Here is a 23039-nt window from a genome sequence, read left to right as displayed (position 1 = left end):
TGTCTAGAACAGCAGCAGGTGATTACTTTTGGCTGTCATTTCACAGTATGTAGGCCCTTGACAGATTAACAAGTAAAAAATGTTACACTACTTGGATGTACGTATGCGGTATGCACTGATGAGGGCAGAAAAATGCACTACAATGAGAAGAAAAACTCCGTAATTTTTGTAAAACACCAGCTGTGAGTACTATTGTTTGGACTTTCACAGTATGTAGGCCCTTGACAGATTAACAGGTACAAAATGGTACACGACTTGGATGTATGTATGCGGTATGCACTGATGAGGGCAGAAAAATGCGCTACAATGAGCCTAAAAACTCTGTAATTTTTGTAAATTATTGTAAAACACCAGCTGGTGAGTACTATTGTTTGGACTTTCACAGTATGTAGACCCTTGAAAGATTAACAGGTACAAAATGGTACACTACTTGGATGTACGCATGCAGTATGCACTGATGAGGGCAGAAAAATGCGCAACAGTACGCACAAAAAAATCTGTATTTTTGTAAAACACCAGCCGGTGAGTACTATTGTTTGGACTTTCACAGTATGTAGGCCCTTGACAGATTAACAGGTACAAAATGGTAGACTACTTGGATGTACGTATGTTGTATGCACTGATGAGGGCAGAAAAATGCGCAACAATACACAGAAAAAATCTGTATTTTTGTAAGACACCAGCCGGTGAGTACTATTGTTTGGACATTCACAGTATGTAGGCCCTTGACAGATTAACAGGTACAAAATTGTACAATACTTGGATGTACGTATGCGGTATGCACTGATGAGGCCAGAAAAATGCGCAACAATATGCAGAAAAAAATCTATATTTTTGTAAAACAGCAGCCGGTGAGTACTATTGTTTGGACTTTCACAGTATGTAGGCCCTTGACAGATTAACAGGTACAAAATGGTACACTACTTGGGTGTACGTATGTGGTATGCACTAATGAGGGCAGAAAAATGCGTAACAATACGCAGAAAAAAAATCTGTATTTTTGTAAAACACCAGCCGGTGAGTACTATTGTTTGGACTTTCACAGTATGTAGGCCCTTGACAGATTAACAGGTACAAAATGGTACATTACTTGGATGTACGTATGCAGTATGCACTGATGAGGGCAGAAAAATGCGCAACTATACGCAGAAAAAATCTGTATTTTTGTAAAACACCAGCCGCTGAGTACTATTGTTTGGACTTTCACAGTATGTAGGCCCTTGACAGATTAACAGGTACAAAATGGTACACTACTTGGATGTACGTATGGGGTATGCACTGATGAGGGCAGAAAAATGCGCAACAATACTCAGAAAAAAATCTGTATTTTTGTAAAACACCAGCCGGTGATTACTTTTGCCAGGACTTTCCCTTTATCTAGACTTGTTACAGATATATACAGAATAGTAGACTGCTTTGATGTAGTCATGTGGTATGCAAATATGAGGGCAGACAAATGCACTACAGTCCGCTGAAAAAATTTATTTGTGAACAGCAGCAGGACACAACAGTGCAGCACCACAAAAAAGAAAAGAAAACAGGGATTAAACCCTAAATGTTTTTTTTTCTGCCCCTGCCTATTGCCCTTCTATCCCTAACACCCTCCCTGCCTTTATTTATTTATTTTTTACTATTTTTAAAATGGCATTTAGTCTGCCTGGTAGTGTGCTCACTACCAGGCAGACTTTCCCAGCAGGCACCACGTCACTGATGCCTGCTGGGGCCGGCACTTCCGCCCTTAGTTCTCCTAACAGGGTGCCTCCAGCTGTTTCACCACTACAACTCCCAGCATGCCCTGACATCTATTGGCTGTCAGGGCATGCTGGGAGTTGTAGTGGTAAAACAACTGGAGGCACCCAGGACAGGAGTTTCATGGGGGAAGGAGTGAGCCAGGAGCCGATGCGGGAGGGACGGGTGCGGGGGAGCCTCTTCCTGCCGCTCGGTGAGTAACACTCAAACCCCCCCCCCCCAGGCCCCCCGTACCTTGCAGCAGTGCCCCCCATCCCCCCCGTACCTTGCAGCAGTGCCCCCCGTACCTTGCAGCAGCGCCCCCCCCCCCGCACCTTGCAGGAGCAGCCAACCCCCCGCGCCCTCCGTACCTTGCAGGAGCAGCCCCCCGGCGCCACCCGCACCTTGCAGCAGGGCCGTCGGCGAGTGCGGGAAGCCGATGCGCAGCCCTGGCTGTTACTGCGCCTGCGCAAAATTTCGACTGATGCCCTGCCGGAATCAGTCGGAATTTTGCAGTGACGTCACTCCGCACTGCATTCTGCCACTAGGAGGGCACCCCCTAGTGGCCGAATTTCAAATTGCTTTAAAATGTTTTAAAAGCATTTTTTTAAATAAAAGTATATTAGAGATATGTTGTAGTACTTAAGTACTACAACATATCAAAAATAATTTTTCATGACAGTGCCCATTTAAGAATGGTGTGCACTGGTTTTTATACAGTCTACACACAATTCTAAGCAGCAGATGATTTGTGGAGCAAAAAAAAAGCACAGAATTGCGCTGAAAAATAAGGTGATGAGATGGTTCATAAAGTTCAGGCAGCTTGTTGATATATATGTATGAGGCAACGAAAAGCTATCTGCCCCTCTCTGATGACATGATCAATAACGTGAATAGGTGGTTTATATATCATAAGATCCTTCTCAGTGAGATCACCAAAGCACTCTGCACTTCTGTCTGTCCACAATGCTGATGTGACTAGCAGTTGCAGTGGTACGCTGTGGTATAAGCAATTCAGACACACGCAGCCCGTCTTCTCTCCCTCTGAGTGCATGGATGAAATGAGCAGCAGCAAGAATGCCGCCTACCTCCCTTCCTGCAGTACTTTTCCACCCTCCCATAATCCCCTGCCCCATGTACTCACATGTGGATCCACCATTTTAGGTCTCCTTTAGCCGGGAAAGCTGTAAAATGGAATTTAATGAAGCGTATATTCATGAATGGAATATTTCATGAAATTCGTAACGAATTTGGGTTCGTCAGCTTCGATTCGCTCATCTCTAATCATGAAAACACACTGTAACAAACCTCCTCATGTAATCTTCTTAGTACTGCGGTGACACACTGTAACAAACCTCCTCCTTATGTAAGCACCTTACTACTGGGGTGACACACTGTAACAAACCTCCTCCTTATGTAATCTCCTTACTACTGGGGTGACACACTGTAACAAATCTCCTCCTCATGTAATCACCTTACTACTGGGGCGACACACTGTAATAAACCTCCTCCTAATGTAATTACTTTGCTACTGGGGTGACACACTGTAACAAACCTCCTCCTCATGTAATTACCTTACTACTGGGGTGACACACTGGAACAAACCTCCTCCTCATGTAATCTCCTTACTACTGGGGTGACACACTGTAATAAACCTCCTCCTAATGTAATTACCTTGCTACTGGGTGACACACTGTAACAAACCTCCTCCTCATGTAATTACCTTACTACTGGGGTGACACACTGGAACAAACCTCCTCCTCATGTAATCTCCTTACTACTGGGGTGACACACTGTAATAAACCTCCTCCTAATGTAATTACCTTGCTACTGGGTGACACACTGTAACAAACCTCCTCATGTAATTACCTTACTACTGGGGTGACACACCGTAGCAAACCTCCTCCTCATGTAATATCCTTACTACTGGGGGTGACACACTGTAGCAAACCTCCACCTCATGTAATTACGTTACTACTGGGGTGACAGACTGGAACAAACCTCCTCCTCATGTAATCTCCTTACTACTGGGGTGAAACACTGTAACAAACCTCCTCCTTATGTAATCACCTTACTACTGGGGTGACACACTGTAACAAACCTCCTCCTCATGTAATTACCTTACTACTGGGGTGACACACTGGAACAAACCTCCTCCTCATGTAATCTCCTTACTACTGGGGTGACACACTGTAATAAACCTCCTCCTAATGTAATTACCTTGCTACTGGGTGACACACTGTAACAAACCTCCTCATGTAATTACCTTACTACTGGGGTGACACACCATAGCAAACCTCCTCCTCATGTAATATCCTTACTACTGGGGGTGACACACTGTAGCAAACCTCCACCTCATGTAATTACCTTACTACTGGGGTGACACACTGGAACAAACCTCCTCCTCATGTAATCTCCTTACTACTGGGGTGACACACTGTAACAAACCTCCTCCCCATGTAATCTCCTTATTACTGGGGTGACACACTGTAACAAACCTCCTCCCCATGTAATCTCCTTACTACTGGGCTGACACACTGTAACAAACCTCCTCCTCATGTAATCACCTTACTACTGGGGCGACACACTGTAATAAACCTCCTCCTAATGTAATTACTTTGCTACTGGGGCGACACACTGTAACAAACCTCCTCCTCATGTAATTACCTTACTACTGGGGTGACACACTGGAACAAACCTCCTCCTCATGTAATCTCCTTACTACTGGGGTGACACACTGTAATAAACCTCCTCCTAATGTAATTACCTTGCTACTGGGTGACACACTGTAACAAACCTCCTCATGTAATTACCTTACTACTGGGGTGACACACCGTAGCAAACCTCCTCCTCATGTAATATCCTTACTACTGGGGGTGACACACTGTAGCAAACCTCCACCTCATGTAATTACGTTACTATTGGGGTGACAGACTGGAACAAACCTCCTCCTCATGTAATCTCCTTACTACTGGGGTGAAACACTGTAACAAACCTCCTCCTTATGTAATCACCTTACTACTGGGGTGACACACTGTAACAAACCTCCTCCTCATGTAAATACCTTACTACTGGGGTGACACACTGGAACAAACCTCCTCCTCATGTAATCTCCTACTACTGGGGTGACACACTGTAATAAACCTCCTCCTAATGTAATTACCTTGCTACTGGGTGACACACTGTAACAAACCTCCTCCTCATGTAATTACCTTACTACTGGGGTGACACACTGGAACAAACCTCCTCCTCATGTAATCTCCTACTACTGGGGTGACACACTGTAATAAACCTCCTCTAATGTAATTACCTTGCTACTGGGTGACACACTGTAACAAACCTCCTCCTCATGTAATTACCTTACTACTGGGGTGACACTGTAGCAAACCTCCTCCTCATGTAATATCCTTACTACTGGGGGTGACACACTGTAGCAAACCTCAACCTCATGTAATTACCTTACTACTGGGGTGACACACTGGAACAAACCTCCTCCTCATGTAATCTCCTTACTACTGGGGTGACACACTGTAACAAACCTCCTCCCCATGTAATCTCCTTATTACTGGGGTGACACACTGTAACAAACCTCCTCCTTATGTAATCTCCTTACTACTGGGGTGACACACTGTAACAAACCTCCTCCTCATGTAATCACCTTACTACTGGGGCGACACACTGTAATAAACCTCCTCCTAATGTAATTACTTTGCTACTGGGGCGACACACTGTAACAAACCTCCTCCTCATGTAATTACCTTACTACTGGGGTGACACACTGGAACAAACCTCCTCCTCATGTAATCTCCTTACTACTGGGGTGACACACTGTAATAAACCTCCTCCTAATGTAATTACCTTGCTACTGGGTGACACACTGTAACAAACCTCCTCCTCATGTAATTACCTTACTACTGGGGTGACACACTGGAACAAACCTCCTCCTCATGTAATCTCCTTACTACTGGGGTGACACACTGTAACAAACCTCCTCCCCATGTAATCTCCTTATTACTGGGGTGACACACTGTAACAAACCCCCTCCCCATGTAATCACCTTACTACTGGGTGACACACTATAACAAACCCCATCCTCATGTAATCACCTTACTACTAGGGTGACACACTGTAACGAACCTCCTCCTCATGTAATCTCCTTACTACTGGGGTGACACACTATAACAAACCCACTCCTCATGTAATCACCTTACTACTAGGGTGACACACTGTAACAAACCTCCTCATGTAATTACCATAGGCGTGCGCACAGGGTATGCTGAGTGTGCCTGGGCACACCCTAATCAAGCCCAGGGTGGGGGGATCCGTGGCCACCACTGAGCAGCCCGCAGGGGACCGGGAGGTAGTGCACGCAGGGACGTCACTGACGTCCCGTGCATGCGCCCATAGCAATGGAAGAGCAGATCATCGACAAGGAGGATGCTCGCCAGCCGGCATGGTAAGTCACCAGCACCAGCTGGCAGCATGTCATCTTTGGTGTTCCGACCACCGCTCCTCTGGTCCCGGGACCTACTGCTATGGTCTATAGGCCATATCTCCGGAGGAGCGGTGGTCGGAACACTGAAGTGGGGCAGTACACAGACATACAGCCTCCAGCCATACACTGTATATGGCTGAAGGCTGTATGTCTGTGGGGAAACTATACTTAACCTAATGTGGGGAGCTATACTGCACCTAATGTGGGGAGCTATACTGCACCTAATGGGGGAGCTAGACTGCACCTAATGTGGGGGAACTATACTGCACCTAAAGTGGGGGAACTATACTGCACCTAATGTGGGGGAACTATACTGCACCTAATGTGGGGGAACTGTACTGCACCTAATGTGGGGGAACTATACTGCACCTAATGAGGGGGAACTGTACTGCACCTAATGTGGAGAACTATACTGCCAACCTAATGTGGGGGAACTGTACTGCACCTAATGTGGGGGAACTATACTGCACCTAATGTGGGGAACTATACTGCACCTAATGTGGGGGAACTATACTGCACCTAATGTGGGGGAACTATACTGCACCTAATATGGAGAACTATACTGCACCTAATGTGGGGGAACTGTGCATGAACTATTTCTTCCGTTACTATTGCCCGTCACAAAATAACGGGTTAAAACAGCTATTGGAAAAATCTCATTGACTATAATGGGATTTTCTAATGGCCGTTACAGGCGATTTTCAAGATTTTTATGACGGACTATCATTAAGGATGAATTTTTTTAGTGTGAAAGGGGCCTAAATGCTAAATAATTCCAGAGAAGAGTTTTCATCTTTGGAGAAAAAGAGCCTCTAAGCAATTGTCCAGTTTTCATCCCTCTAAGGCTAAGTTTCCACTTGTTTTTTTTTCTGGCAGTTTTTGGAATACTGCCACTGCAGTTTTCGAGCCAAAGCCAGAAGTGTATTCAAAAGGAATAGGACATATAAAGAAAAGACTTACACTTCTCCTCTCTTATGGATCCACTTCTGACTTTGGCTCAAAAACTGCAGTGGCAGGGCTCCAAAAACTGCCAGAAAAAGTGGAAACTTAGCATAAAACAAGCTTGTGTAGAGTTTTCTGTCAGGGGTAGGCTTAATGTATGTGCCTACATATTTAGACTGGAGCTCAATGGGTTAAAATATATTGGTACAGTATCTGCCATTACATAAAATCTAGCCTAGTTACAAGGTAATGCAAGGCTGCAGAAATGATTACAGAAGCAGCTTGGGAAGAGGGCTAATGGAAATCTTCAAACGAGGCTTGAGACTCTGTTCAGCATTTCATAACCACCGGGATAACACTAATTTCCATCTCAGAAAATTCAATACAGACTGGCATATAGTCCTCTTAGTGTATTTCCAATGTCATCTGCTATGAAGAATAATTTAAACAAAAGACTAATATGTGAAGGGAAGAAAAACAGGTCACTCAAGCCTCTGTTCTCTTATTCATATGTAGTCATTTGCCTGAGATCTATTACGGACGTGCTACGTGAAATGAGAAGTAAGAAGGTGATTGTCTGGAATGTTAGTAATCACGAGCAAGACTGTCACTGAAAGGATGGCTGATTTTCTACAGATAATGGAATAAAGGATGAGAGTGGTGAGTATCAGGTGAATCATGTACTGTATATATTTCCAACAATGGGAGGCATAGGATTGGGTAGGTTTAGACGGTAGATGAGGCCTCATCCCAATGAAGTGTCACTGCCCTTCATGATGGCTGCAAAATTCTACTCTCAAACCACGTCACATTCAAATGGGGCTCACGAGGATGTACTGATACGGGAGGTGGTGTGTGGGTGCCCTGAATGGTAAATAAATGTTAAAGGGTACCTTTCATCAAAAAACTTTTGATATATTATAGATTAATGTATGCAGAATAACTTTCACATAGCATGTTATTAAAAAATATGCTTCTTCTATTTAATTTTCCACTTTGAAAAAACGACCACTAGGGGTCTCCCTACCAGTCCTTTTTTATAGATTTCAGACTCATGCAGGAGTCCTAAATCTCAGACTGCAGCCGGGACACAGACAAACTGCCTGGTAGGGAGCAGTGGTGAGTTTGTCTGTGGTCTGGCTGCTGTCTGAGATTTTTTAATAACATGCTATTGGAAAGTTATTCTGCATACATTAATCTATACTATATCAAAAGTTTTTTGATGAAAGGTACCCTTTAATAATATTACTGGTGAGCACCCTGGATTTCTTTGGTGGTGCTAAGTATGGTAGGGAAAACCTACAATCCTAGAACTAGAATAAACCACGGTACTCTCCAAAATTCAAGATATCGTTTTCTTTCAACACAATTGGCCTGTGAAAGGATACAGTGTGTGCACATTACAGCTAAAGAAGATCATAGTCAAAGGTCAACATTTCACTCAACTCCCAGACCTTTGAGGAATGGCTGTGTGTCAAATAGGTTTGAGATGTTAGCACAAATGTGAAACAGCTGTTACTTGCCAAAATGCACTAAAGCCCTGGAACAGGCCCACATCTTCTGCTAGGTCCACCTTTACTGCTATCACTGTCTATGTTGTGAGCGTTGTCTATGCCGCCTTAGGGGTATATACACTAAATGGTCACAGTCCATATGTGCATCATTGTGCACACCCTCAAACATGAGGGTAGCTGCAGGAGGGGAATAACTGCCGTAGTAGCCATAGTGGCCGCTATGGGGCCTGCAGCAACAGAGGACCTGGGCCACCAGTCAGGCCGTAATATCCTGGGCAGGGCCCATGTTTGCATAAAGGCGTTTTCAGCTGTAGGTGTGTTGTTTAGATGCACGTGCAGTTTACAGATGTGAGCCATCAGCTCCTTGTCTCATTGGTCTTGTAGACTGTAGACAGTTTTGACAGGGTCAGTTCAATGTGGTGAAAGATACAAAATGTAGCTTACTCACTTTCTCACTCTGCAGTGGTTTTGCGACAGGACACTTGGAAATGTACATCCAGGGAAGTTGTCCTGATGTGGTAGACAGGCAGCACTGACCCAACTGTAGGCCGACAAAAGATCAGTGTTTTTTTATAGAGGTCCTTGTTCAGCATTCTCCTCTCTGACAAAGACAAAGTTCTCCCTCTTGGAGACAGGAATATTGTAGAATGTTCTCCTTACATCATGGACAGGAACAGTGACTTGATTGTAGACCTAGGAATAAGACATGTGGCCTGTGTGTAGGTATGTTTAGCAGTAGCAAACCTAGCACCAACTCTTCTTGTCTTCTCAGCAAGCGTTGAACTGAGGGTCACATGGCACTGGCAAAGGCCAGGCTTTAAAGGGGTACTCAGGTGGAAAACTTTTTTTTTTTTAATCAACTGGTGCCAGATTTGTAAATGACTTCTATTAAAAAATCTTCATCCTTCCAGTACTTATTAGCTGCTGAATACTACAAAGGAAATTCTTTTCTTTTTGGAACACAGAGCTCTCTGCTGACATCATGACCACAGTGCTCTCTGCTGACATCTCTGTCCATTTTAAGAACTGTCCAGAGAAGGAGAAAATCCCCATAGAAAACATATGCTACACTGGACAGTTCCTAAAATGGACAGATATGTCAGCAGAGAGCACTGTGGCCATGATGTCAGCAGAGAGCACTGTGTTCCAAAAAGAAAAGAATTTCCCCTGTAGTATTCAGCAGCTAAGCTAAGATTTTTTTTAATAGAAGTAATTTACAAATCTGTTTAACTTTCTGGCACCAGTTGATGTAAAAAAAAAGTACCCCTTGAAATACTAGCAGGTTAGAGTTCCCCCATTTCCATAGGAGAGGAATGTTGGACTAGTGAATTTCTCCTCTAATGATTGGTTAGGATATGTATATGATTAAAGCCTCAGTCACCTGTACATTAAATAAAAATAAATGTTAACTCTATACATTCTGCAAGATCTCAATGAATGCATTTAAAATGTATGCATCTGTGATTTTTTTTTTTAAAGTTAGGAACTTGTACAGATTATTGTGGTTTTCCTTATTATCACTTTAATGTTCATAGGAAATGCTTATAATATGTCAAATGTCAAATATTTTCAGAAAAATGGAAAATCACAAACCAGAATTTAAAAAAAATTGCAATATGAAAATTTGCTAAAAGCAGTCAGGTCAGGAAAACCGACGGCTTCTATGTACAAAGGGTCGCTGGCAGATGGGATATAGTTCTCCTTCTCAATAGTTTACTTAACGAATACTAGAATGTTAAAAAAATAAAAATAAAATAGGAATCAGGGAATTCTCATCGACATTTTTCCAGCTGCTAGTTTTGCCGTTCAACGCAGAAAATTCATCCCCTTTAAATCTTGTTCTGTTCTCTGAGTAAATATACTTATTGATGACATGCTGAGTGCATGTATACACCATTCTGTTTTTCTTGTATTATTAACATGGTTTCTAGATATTTTTACTCTGGTGACCCACAGATGTCCTATACTTGTAAATATAAGAGAGCATGAGAAAATCACTGAACAACCCACTAAGTGATCAATTATTAGAGAAAATTGTCAGCCAGAAAGTGAAAATGACTAATCATTAAAATAACAACTTAGTATTATTGAGCACATCACGTGCTATGCTTGATAGAGAGAGGAATGAGCAGCGGCAGGGCAGCTTGTGCCTAGTATAGATTGGTAAATGAACATCAAGGGCAACGTGAAGGCTTAGGTAGCTGGACAAGGACCAAATTGCTGTAACACTCACGGTAGTAGTGGATCCGCTGTACCTGTGTGGATGATGGCGTGGGCCGTACCAGGGAGCAGAGATTAAGGTGCCACTGGTTTTCACCAGAGCCCACCACAAAGCGGGATGGAATTACTGCGGCAGGCGGCACCAAGGTCGCTACCCCCTGGTACGACTCAGGTTGCTGAGATGTAACGTGGCACAGAAGGGATATGTCAACTTAATGTCAGGATATCAGAAGGTCAGGGCAGGTGGCACAGGTGCGTGGTCAGGAACGTAGCAGGAAGTCAATAGGCAGGCGGCAGAGGAGCATGGTCAGGTAACAGAACAGAAGGTCTGAACACGGCAGAGCAAACATAGTAATGCTTTCTCTAAGGCTCTAGGCAAACAAAGATCTGGCCAGGAGTGTTGGGCAATAACAGAGGTACAGGTTCAACTGATAATTAAGGGCGCACTGGCCCTTTAAATCGCATAGCGCAGGCGCGCGTGCCCTAAGGGACGGGGATGCATACGCCGACGATGCGCATGCAGAGAGGAGCCGGAGACAGCATGGGGTAAGGAGATGCCTAGGACTCGCATGCGGGCACGTCCTGCACAGCGAGTACTGGAGCCGCCAGTGACAGGAGGAGGGGGGCACTCACGGTCAGAATGAGTGACCGGAGCGCTGCCCATAACAATTGCCTTTTTATAACATTTTAGATTACCAATTACAGGGCACTGTCAAGAATATATTCTCTCTGGTTAATAAGAGCAAATACTAGTATATACAATATAAAGGTGAAACTCAAAAAATTAATTTATTTCAGTAATGCAACTTAAAAGGTGAAACTAATATGAGAGACTCATTACATGCAAAGCAAGATAGTTCAAGCCCTGATTTGTCATATTTGTGATGATTATGGTTACAGCTCATGAAAACCCCAAAGGCCCCCCCTTCCCCCCACTTACTATAATTTGGGGAGCCATGTCATCTGCTGGTGTTGGTCCACTGTGCTTCATTAGGTCCAGGTCCAGGCTCCTGGGTCATCCCTTCCTTTCCTTTTAAGTTGCATTAATGAAATACAATGGACTTTTGCACGATATTAAAATTTTTCGAGTTTCAAATGTACAGTGTAGTGACTGTGTAGCAACAAGTCGCTAACCAGTATCTTCATTTACTATAGAAACTGAAGATGTAGTGATATAAAATCAGCAATCTTCCCAACAAACTGGATTGTGAACAATCTCTCCTTCAAACACAACATTAAGATGGATTATTTAATATAGAAAGGGCAAAAAGAGAGTTAATTCAGAGGCAGAGCCCACGGCTACCTTGGCAGTAGTGCTATTAAAGGGGTACCTTTTTTTTTACAAATTGAGAGAGATGTTAGCAGAGAGCACTGTGGTCATGATGTCAGCAGAGAGCTCTGTGTTCCAAAAAGAAAAACATTTTCTCTGTAGTATTCAGCAGCTAATAAGTACTGGAAGGATTAAGATTTTTTAATAGAAGCAATTTACAAATCTGCTTAACTTTCTGGCACCAGTTTTGATTGAAAAATAAGGGTTTCCACCGGCGTTCTCTTCCCCTAGACATCTTATCCCCTATCCAAAGGATAGGAGATAAGATGTCTGATTGCCAGGGTCCCGCTGCTGGGGATCCCTGCGATGTTGGCTGCGGCACCCCAGGCATCCGGTGCTGGGAGCACACTTCGCTCCGTGCCGGATGACTGGCGATGCGGGGCGGAGGCTCGTGATGTCAGGGCCATGCCCACTCAATGCAAGTCTATGGGAGGGGCGTGAGGGCCGCCATGCCCCCTCCCATAGACTTGCATTGAGGGGGCATGGCTGTGAAAACTGTTCATCTAGGAATGCTCGGACCTGACACCATAATGTGGTGGTGCACCATCTTGCTGGAAAAACACAGGGAACATGCCAGGCCCGAGCATTCCTAGATGAACAGTTTCCTGGAAAGTGGATTGGTCATCGTGGGCCAGTTGAATGGCCCCCAAGGTCTCCCGATCTGACCCCCTTAGACATTTATCTTTGGGGTGATCTGAAGGCAATTGTCTATGCTGTGAAGATACAAGATGTGCACCACCTGAAACTATGGATACTAGAAGCCTGTGCTAGCATTTCTCCTGCGGTGTTGCTTTCAGTGTGTGAAGAGTGGGAGAAAAGGGTTGCATTGACAATCCAACACAGTGGGCAGCACATTGAACACATTTTATAAGTGGTCAGAAACTTGTAAATAACTCATGAAAGAATAAAGTTACGTTAAAACCAAGCACAACATTGTTTTTCTTGTGAAATTCCCAATAAGTTTGATGTGTCACATGACCCTCTTCCTAATGAAAAAACAAAAGTTGGATTCAAAATGGCTGACTTCAAAATGGCCGCCATGGTAACCACCCATCTTGAAAAGTTTCCCCCCTCACATATACTAATGTGCCACAAACAGGAAGTTAATATCACCAACCATTCCCATTTTATCAAGGTGTATCCATATAAATGAACCACCCAGTATATTGATCAGCAAACGCAAACTAGCCACACATTTTATCAGTACAATGTGTCTGTCCATTACAAGTGCATGAAGTTTGTACATTATAGGCATTTAGCGAAACATAGGTATTGCTCCCCCTGAGGTATTGGGCTCAAGATTGTCTTAATTTGTTATCAACAATTCACCCTATACTGTGCCTTGATGTTACTGGAGATGTTATATGGTGCTTACGTTACCTCAAGTGAAAATTCCATGCCTTATCGTTAACGGTTCCCTACAGTGTGACATACATACAATACATGTGGTTCCCTACAGTGTGACATGCATACGGTTACCTACAGTGTGTCATACAGTGTGTACCTGTTGGTGGAAAATTTGCCCTTTTTGGTCTTTGTAACTTGCTGGCCATGTTGTTTATTTATTTAATTATTTTTTTTGTGATGAGTCTCAGGGCGCAACAGTAATCATCATCTTTATGCCTGCAAGTATGAAGATACTGCCTTACTGGTACACTAAACCTTAGGTTAAGTATGTTATGTCCTTTTATGTATTGTCTATGTAGGTCTTTCTGTTGTTGTCACTTTAGGTATAGCATGGTGCAATAGGATGTGTAGCATGGGACACTTTGCGAATTTTCAACATCTATTTCCCTCTCCTGGCACTACCTATCTAAATACCTACTGACCTCTGTGTTTTGGATGCTTCTCAATCAAACCAACTGATTGTACCTTTTGTCTATCTAGCACTTCTCCAACATTTCCTATCTCGACCACTTGAGTTACCTTCATCCAGAGTCACATCTTGGCTTCGGCTCCCTAACAGCTTAGTCAGCTTCTGGTTAGGGGCTTCTCTTTGACTGTTATCACTTGTATGTAAGTTAGGGCACTGTTATTACTCTGTTCAATTTACATGTTCCAACCTCCAGCTGTTAACTGGAGCATTTTGTCTGTTATCTTGGGTTCATATGACGTATCTTATGCTTAACCATTAATTCATGCATTGCCTAACTGAGGTATTTTGCCCCCTTTCTTTAGGATACCCTTCATGGCCGGCCAGGCACACTCCAGGCATAATTATTCATGCAAGTGGTACACTCTACTCACTGTACATGTAACTTGACAACATCCTATCCCTTCACCATACAAGTAGTTGCCAGCCCACACCCTATTTAAATCTACGGTACTACTGTATAACTGCAGTTGTACTGTGCTCTTTAAATCATTTAACATTTTTTCTACTAATAAGCAACTTATGGGAACACGTTTGCTTGATTCTTCTTAACTCTGCATGTTTTTATAAAGCACACAATTATGACACCGGGTAGCTGGCAAGGCTGGATAAGCTACTTTCATGCTCTGAACAATTTGTGATCCCTCAGGCAAGCAGGCTGATGGTATCAAACTAAAAGAGAGCATTATCATAAAAGGATATATTCTACCCAGGAGTCCTAACCAAGTCAAGGTAGTAGCAACCAGTGGCTGATGCAAAATAATTTGGTATTAAAGGGTTTATGCTTCCAACATAATAAGAAATGTACAATGGGCTGTTAACATGGCTCACCAGCAAACAAACATAGCAAAAGTGCCTTTAATTACACATTTACCTAATGGCAAAGGAAGCACAATGCCTTTAGGTGGTCCTGGGGGATGGCAGTCTACTAAAAGAAAAATGCAATAAGTAGTATGTATGTGTGTATATATATATATATATATATATATATATATATATATATATATTTGTATGTTTATTGGATACATGCAGTGCTGTGGGAGAGAAAAACAATATTCAGAGAGAAGGCTACGGCGTGCACTAAGGTTTTGTGTGAAGCGCACTGCAATGTTTTCATTTTATATCAAAAAAACATTCTAAGGCTGCATTCACACTTCATTTTTACATTACAGGTGCCGGATGCGGCTGGGGGAGGGGTAAACCGGGCACTCCTGTACCCCAGCCAGACTAGCGCTGAAATCCGTTTACTTTAATGAGCCGACCGGAGTCAAACGGTGACTCCAGTCGTCTCATTTTTGACCCGTATCCGGTTTTGTGACTAGACCTAAAACGGTATACGGTGTGGCAATGTGACCTAGTGACCGCAGCTCCAGTGCAGCACCTGGGCCCTGCGATAACATAGTCTATGGGGGAGTTTAGGAGCTTCTATTGTAACATTGCAAACGTTTGTTTAGGTAAGAGACTCAGTATATCTCCGTAGGCATATGAAAATGCAGTCATTTGGGTCAGCAGCCTTAAAGGGTACCTCTCATCAAATAAACTTTTGATATATTTTAGATTAATGAATGTTGAATAACTTTCCAATAACATGTTAATGAAAAATATGCTTCTTTCCATTGTATTTTTCCCGATCAGTCCTGTCAGCAAGTATTTCTGACTCATGCTGGAGTCCTAAACACTCAGAGCTGCCAGCCTGCTTTGTTCACAGCCAAACAGGCTGTGAACAAAGCAGGCTGGCAGCTCTGAGTGTTCTCCTTTGTGAACAAAGCAGACTGGCAGCTCGTAGTGTTTAAGACTCCAGCATGAGTCTGAAATGCTTGCTGCCAGGACTGGTAGGGAGACCCCTAGTGGTCATTTCTTCAAAGTGGAAAATTAAAATTAGCACCCGGTTCTGCTATAGATTTATTCACTAAAGCAGTCCTAAGAGACATGAAATGTTTGATTTATCCTGAAATTGAGAAAAATCTGAATACAGAGGAGCTGGAAGCTTTGAGATGGCTAGCTACCCAGACACAGATGATAGTAACCAGGGCAGATAAAGGAGGAGGGATAGTTGTTATGCAAAAAGAACAATACGACAAGAAAGCTCAAAAACATCTATCAGATAGGACAACTTATGAACCTTTGAAATCAGATCCAACTGCTAAAATTCTGAATAATTTGAGGACCTTGCTGAGGAGCTTTGTGGAAAAGGGAGTCCTAGATACGCGCACTTCGGAACGGTTACTGCCTTTATACCCCAGGAACCCGAAGTGGTACTTACTCCCCAAAGTGCACAAATCGCGGACCAATCCCCCTGGCCGCCCCATTGTGGCGGGGATTGGATCCGCGACAGAGCACTTATCCAGATTCATGGATTGGCTCCTCTGTCCTCTCCTCACCGCCATCCCCTCCTACCTTAAGGACTCGACTGATGTCCTCCTGTTCCTCAAGGATATACCCTGGACCGAGGGTTGGAAGCTAGCGAGTGTGGACATTGAAAGCCTGTACACCCGCATCCCAACGGATGCGGGTGTACAGGCAGTCCGTTTTTTCCTGCAGCAGACGGATAAGTCACCAGCATTCATAGATTTCGTGGCTGAATCTATAGAATTTGTGTTAACACAAAACACCTTTTAATATGGTGATCAATGGTTTAAACTAAAAACCGGGACCGCTATGGGGACCCCTATATCCTGCACGTTTGCAAACTTGTTTTTGGCCGTGTTTGAGTACAAATACATCTTCTCCACCAGTAATCCTTACGTCTCTAACATTAAGGCCTTCAGAAGGTATGTTGATGATATACTCATTATGTGGGAAGGATCAGAGGAAAAATTTGCCGAGTTCGTGGATCATCTGAATACCATGAACGACATGAACATGAGGTTCACTAGCGTTATTAGTAAAGAACAACTAGAATTCCTCGATATGAAAATTATCGTCACACCTGAGGGCCTGATTACACAAGGATATAGGAAAACCATCTCTAAAAATAGTTTGCTGCATTATTAAAGCTCCCACCCCATGCACACTAAGCGCGGATTACCGCTAAGCCAATTTATACGCCTTAAGAGACTCAACAGCAATCCCTCTACCTATCAGGACCAAGCAAAAGACCTGGAAAGGCGACTGATTGATAGAGGATACCCCCGACATTTGTTGGATACCGCACGTAAGAAGGTAGATAAAATGGATAGGAATGAGATGCTGTCCTATAGGAAGAGAAACCCAGCTGTTAAGAATCAGAGATTCACTCTATCCTTTAAGAACTCACAGATGAACGAAGTTATCAATAATACAGTACGTAAACACTGGTATATCCTGGGAAATGATCCAGATCTAAAGCAAGTATCTAAAATGCCCCCCCCCCCCTCATATCTTATAGAAAGAACAAGACTATCTCTGACCACCTCAATTCACTCTCCAACAAAATTCCTCCAACTGACATTAGAAAGCCAGGAACCTGGCTTAATGACCCCCAGTTAAAAGGTAACTATAAATGCGGCAATTGCCGCTACTGTCACTACAATATGTGTGTGAAAACTGTCTCTTTAGGAGGAGTAACCCATTGTGTACCACAGATGTTAACATGCAAAAGCACATATGTGGTGTATTACCTTATTTGTCCCAGTCTCCAATTTTATATCGGGAAAACCGAACGACAATTGAATGCACGATTTAGGGAACACCTCTATTCCCTCAGGAAGGGACATGGCTCCCCTAGAATAGCAGAACATCTAGCTAAACAGCATAATAATGTTACAGAAGTATTAAAGTTTGGAGCCCGCCAGAAGGTCTATCTGCCAAAATCAGGTGGGGATTTGAAAAATATGCTCTTACAATGTGGAGCACGGTGGATCCTGCGATGCGATGCACAGGGCCCAGCAGGTCTTAACGATCGGTTAGATCTCTCTCCCTTCTTTAAATAGTTTCTATCTTGTTATTATATTTACCCTTGAGAGATTATATTAGTACATATAATTTAGGTATTTATACTCCTTATATTCTTTCATCTTAGTATTGCCGGACATGTATCCATTGATATATAGAGCTAGTTTAGCTGGTAGGATCTATTTCCCCGGCATTTCCACTATTTAGTTCGCCCTCACCTTTTTTGTCCCTTTTCACTCACCGTCCCGTATTGTTTACACGTTCCCATGGCAACTTTTCACAGATAAAAACGCAGCGCGATGACATGAAGTTGAGGCCGGAAGAAGCACGCTCTATCGTGCGAAAGGCCGGCATCGCCTCTGAGCGCTCCCGTGATGCGTCCTCGGTAACCTGCTGCTTGTGACCCGGACTCCGGTACTGCCTGACGTTCCTTGCAGTGAGTGCACACTTATTTCTCCTTTGTTGTGAATACTATGATGCCTCACTCTAGTGTATGCACCCCGCAGGTGTCAGCGTGATTTCTCTGTGGGCCACTGCATTAACCCTTACCAACCCATCAGGTGTATGCACCACTGAACATTACAAGAAGTTAAATACATCGCCAGGGAGTGCACGCTCTATTCCCATTACTCTACACATATTGTTTACTTTTCCTCATACAACACAGCACAGAATCACAGCATATAGTAACACTGGATGTGATGTCAAATTGATGGATGCAAACAGCTTATGAGACAGTAGTCATTATATTCCATGCAGGCTGGAAAGAAGTTTAAAGTATATTTTTTCTTATTAAAGGTCATCTCTAACCAATCTGTTGTGAAAGGAAAATTGATTGCTTCAAGGACCAAAGAGAAAGAAGGGGACGTGTCCTTCGAAGTCAAATGTAATATCAATTTACAAGCAGGCATAAAAAACTTTTTTTCTTTAACCCCTTAATGAACCACTGAATTTGTTTGTCTATTCCTATTTGAGCAGCCAAAAGTTTACTTGTTATTTTTTTTTTTATAGACCTACAATGCCTTGTTTTATACGGCATCAATTGATTTTTTTGTATGGGGTGCATATAAATTATGGTGATTTGGTGATTATGGTGATAAATTATGGTCATTTATATATTTATTTATTGCCAGCATGAACACCGTAAGTAGGCTGTTGTTTTTTTTATTTTTTTATTTAGTCTTATACTTTTCACACTTCACATTACATAACCTATTAAACAGTTTATTCAGGTTACACATGGATACCCAATATGGGTAGGGTTTTTGTATGACATGTATGCGCTATAAAATATTTTTACACTACATCACTTATTTATTTATTAATGTGTCTAGCTACTGTATTTGGCTCACAAATCCATCTGCTCACTCATTTTGACATCCACTACTTAGGAAGGGGCGTGTCTGAACCCGCCCTCACTCACCATGCATTCACTTTCTCTGAGTCTGCTCTGTAACCCCTTACTCTCTGTTTCAGACAGGAGTCTGATAGAAATTACAGGAATGAGAACAGAGGAGTGGTAGTCCCATTATCACTTCCTGGACTTTGTCCCAGCCTGTGCTTCAACTGCAACAAAGATGATGCTGCAGACTGAAAGGGCTATGTTCTGGATAGTATGGGGACCCCTAGTAGTCTTTTTTTTAAAACATAATTTGTATAAAAAGATATATAATTTTTATGAAGAATATTTTGGGATTCTGACAGTGCCCATGTAACACATTTACATACACCTGAACAGAGGTTGCTGTTATGGCTACACTCACTGCGCCATAGCAGGAGGCATTCTGAACAGACAGACTTTCTAGGTCCCAAGGCTGACAACAAGGTATTTCCCTATTTACCAAATTGTGTCACTGGGAAACTCAGTGCCCTGACACCAGGGGTAAATCCTCTTTGTTCATGCTGCAGTCAAGGACTGCAGCAATCAAAGAGTTAAGCAGATGGGATTGAGGCTCCCCCAATAATGCTGTATTATGGAGGACGCCAAAACAACAGAACTGTATGCGATACCTCTGGTTTTTACCGCAGCTGTGAAGTCATAAACTCTCCTCAACTGCAGCAACTTCAAAAAATGCTTCTGCAGACTGAAGACCCACACCGCCCACCATCAAAAGCCAGTGGCCCTGATTTACTAAGAATGGAGTGGAGTTTTCCACAGTATTTACTAAGGTTTCCCTACATTTTGCACTTTTCCATACATTTTGCTTGTTTTAAACATAATCTGATCTGTCTGGTTTTCCTCAACTCAAATCCACCACATTTTCTGTGGAAAGCTTAATAAATATGTTGGGATTTTAAGAAAACCTTGGGTACATGCCCTTTTTGGAGACTACGCCCCTTTTACCGACAACCATGCCCCTTTTTTGGGTTTTTCTCAGTAAAATGGAGAGTTAGTCAGGTTTTTTAAATTCTGGTGCAGACAGAATTTCTGGCGCAATGTGCCAGAATCTGGTGCACAACCCGACAAAACAGGTCGTGTTTACAATAGTAAATCAGGGCGAGCGTGGAGTCATTAAGGGGTTATTTAACCCATAACATGGCTGTGACAATTCAGATATTAATATGCTGATGCCCCTTGCTAGTAAACCACAGTTATGATGAAGAAATGTGGGCCATTAGGCTTTGCTGCTATGTGTATTATGGAGGAACACTGCACACAAGGTAAGGGTGCAAGTAGACAGAAGGGTTGCTGATATAAACAAATAAAGAAATCCTCAGACAACCCTATTAATTAGTGGCTGGAAGTGCCATACACATTAACACCACCTTGTATAGTTCACCACCTGTAGCTCTCTATAACCTCTTAAGGAAGCAGAATTTTTTTTCCCTCCTACATTCTTTCAGTTACAAACACTGAACAAGAATGTGCCATAGCACAGCATTTATCAGTGTTATCGGCGCTTTATTTGTACAGTCTGCCTTCACAGATGGAGCGCCAATTGGACAGGATGGAGCTAGGTAAGGGACCTCTGCCCATCCTCTCAGCTGATCAGCCCCTGTGATTTTGCTACGTTGGTATCAATCAGCTCCATTTAGCTACCCGCAACTGAATGTTGGCACTTTTAGACTCCGTGATCAACTTTGATTGCGGTGTCCAAAGGCTTGATGCTGGACATCACTCTCATTGGTGATGTCTGGCATTAGCCATGGATCCTGGCTTCTCAAAGCAACCAGGACTAACCAGGTATTACACACTGTTCCAAATTATTATGCAAATTCTATTTAAGTGTGACAAAGATTAAATATTTTGTTTTTCAGTTTAACTCATGGATGGCATTGTGTCTCAGGGCTCTTTTGATTACTGAAAACAATCTCTGACACCTGTGATAATTAGATTGCCAGGTGAGTCAAATTTAAGGAAAAACTACTAAAGCTGGGTGTTCCACATTATTAAGTAGAGCACCATTTTTAAGCAATATGGGGAAGAAAAAGGATCTCTCTGCTGCTGAAAAGAGTGAAATAATTCAATGCCTTGGACGAGGTATGAAAACATTAGATATTTCCCCAAAACTTAAGTGTGATCATCGCACTATTAAGAGATTTGTGGCTGATTCAGAGCACAGAAAGGGTTTCGTGCAGATAAAGACACATTGAGGAAGATTTGTGCCAGATCCATGCATCGAATCAAGAAAGCAGCTGCTAAAATACGATTACATAGCAGCAAACAGATATTTGAAGCTGCTGGTGCCTCTGGAGTCCCACAGACATCAAGGTGTAGAATCCTCCAGAGTCTTGCAACTGTGCATGAACCTTCATTCGGCCACCACTAACCAATGCTCACAAGCAGGAACGGCTCCATTGGGCAGAAAAATACATTAAGACCAATTTTCAAACAGTCCTGTTCACCCGTGCAACCCTGGATGGTCCAGATGGATGGAGTAGTGGATGGTTGGTGGACGGCCACCCTGTTCCAACAAGGCTGCGACGTCAGCAAGGCAGTGGTGGAGTCATGTTTTGGGCCGGAATCATAGGTAGATAGCTGGTCGGCCCCTTTAGGGTCCCCGAAGGTGTAAAGATGACTCTGCAAAGTATGTGGAGTTTCTGACTGACCACTTTCTTCCCTGGTACAGAAGGAAGAACTATGCTTTCCATAATAAAATCATCTTCATGCATGACAATGCACTCATGCTGCAAAGAATGCCTCGGCATGAATGGCTGCTATGGGGCCAAAAGGAGAGAAAGTCATGGTGTGGCCTCCATCCTCCCCTGACCTCAATCCTATTGAAAACCTTTGGAGCATCCTCAAGCAAAAGATCTATGAGGGTGGGAGGCAGTTTACATCCAAACAGCTCTGGGAGGCTATTCTGACATCTTGCAAACAAATTCAAGCAGGAACTGTCCAAAAACTCACAAGTTCAATGGATGCAAGACTTGTGAAGCTGCTATCAAATAAGGGGTCCTATGTTAAAATATTTGAAATAGCTTTTGATTTCAGTAAATATGCTGCAAACACAACAAATGACAATTTTCAGTTCTTTACAACCTGTAAAGGTTTTTGGAACTTACCGTGCGTAATAGATTGTCACAGTGCATTGTATGTTTTTATGTTTAAAAAAAATATTGTTATCATTAGGAGGTTTGTTCGATAAAATTTGAATTGTACTCTTAATAGTTGATAACATGAGAATTATGCTGACTGTTATTTACATCAATTTTTTTAGGTAAATGAGAAAAAAATAATTTGCATAATAATTTGGAACAGGGTGTAAAGGAGTACTGCAGTGTAAGACACTTATCCCCTATCTGCAGGATGTTTCTGATCGTAGGGGATCCTACCACTAGGACCCCCCGTGATCTCCCGTACAGGGACCTGGCATTGCAGCGGCTTTCCGTGGGGAAGGCGCATGTCGTCGACCTTACTAAGGTTGACGACAGGCCCCCGCCATACAGCTCTATGGGAGAGGCAGGAATGCATAAATGCTGCTCCCATAAAGATACATGAAGGGGGCATGTCGGCCACAGCCTTATGCTGCGGCCGACACGCCTCGTGCAGAGGAGTTTGCGGGGGTTCCCAGCATTTGAACCCCCTGCAATCAGACACTTATCCTCTATCCTGCGGGTCTT

General features: G+C 43.0%; 1 long non-coding RNA gene across 1 annotated transcript; it reads left to right on the top strand.

Moving 5' to 3' along the window:
• The first annotated feature begins 7477 nt into the window (after positions 1-7477).
• Positions 7478-19160, top strand: LOC130297519 (uncharacterized). Its single transcript, XR_008849570.1, has 3 exons — positions 7478-7825; positions 18259-18411; positions 18774-19160. It is a non-coding gene; the product is annotated as an uncharacterized LOC130297519 (long non-coding RNA).
• The last annotated feature ends 3879 nt before the right edge of the window (positions 19161-23039 follow it).

The sequence above is a fragment of the Hyla sarda genome, chromosome 13 (assembly GCF_029499605.1).
Source record: "Hyla sarda isolate aHylSar1 chromosome 13, aHylSar1.hap1, whole genome shotgun sequence".
Taxonomy (NCBI): Eukaryota; Metazoa; Chordata; class Amphibia; order Anura; family Hylidae; genus Hyla; species Hyla sarda.
The sequence above is the reverse complement of the archived record's forward strand: the minus strand, read 5'-3'. Positions and strand labels throughout refer to the sequence as shown.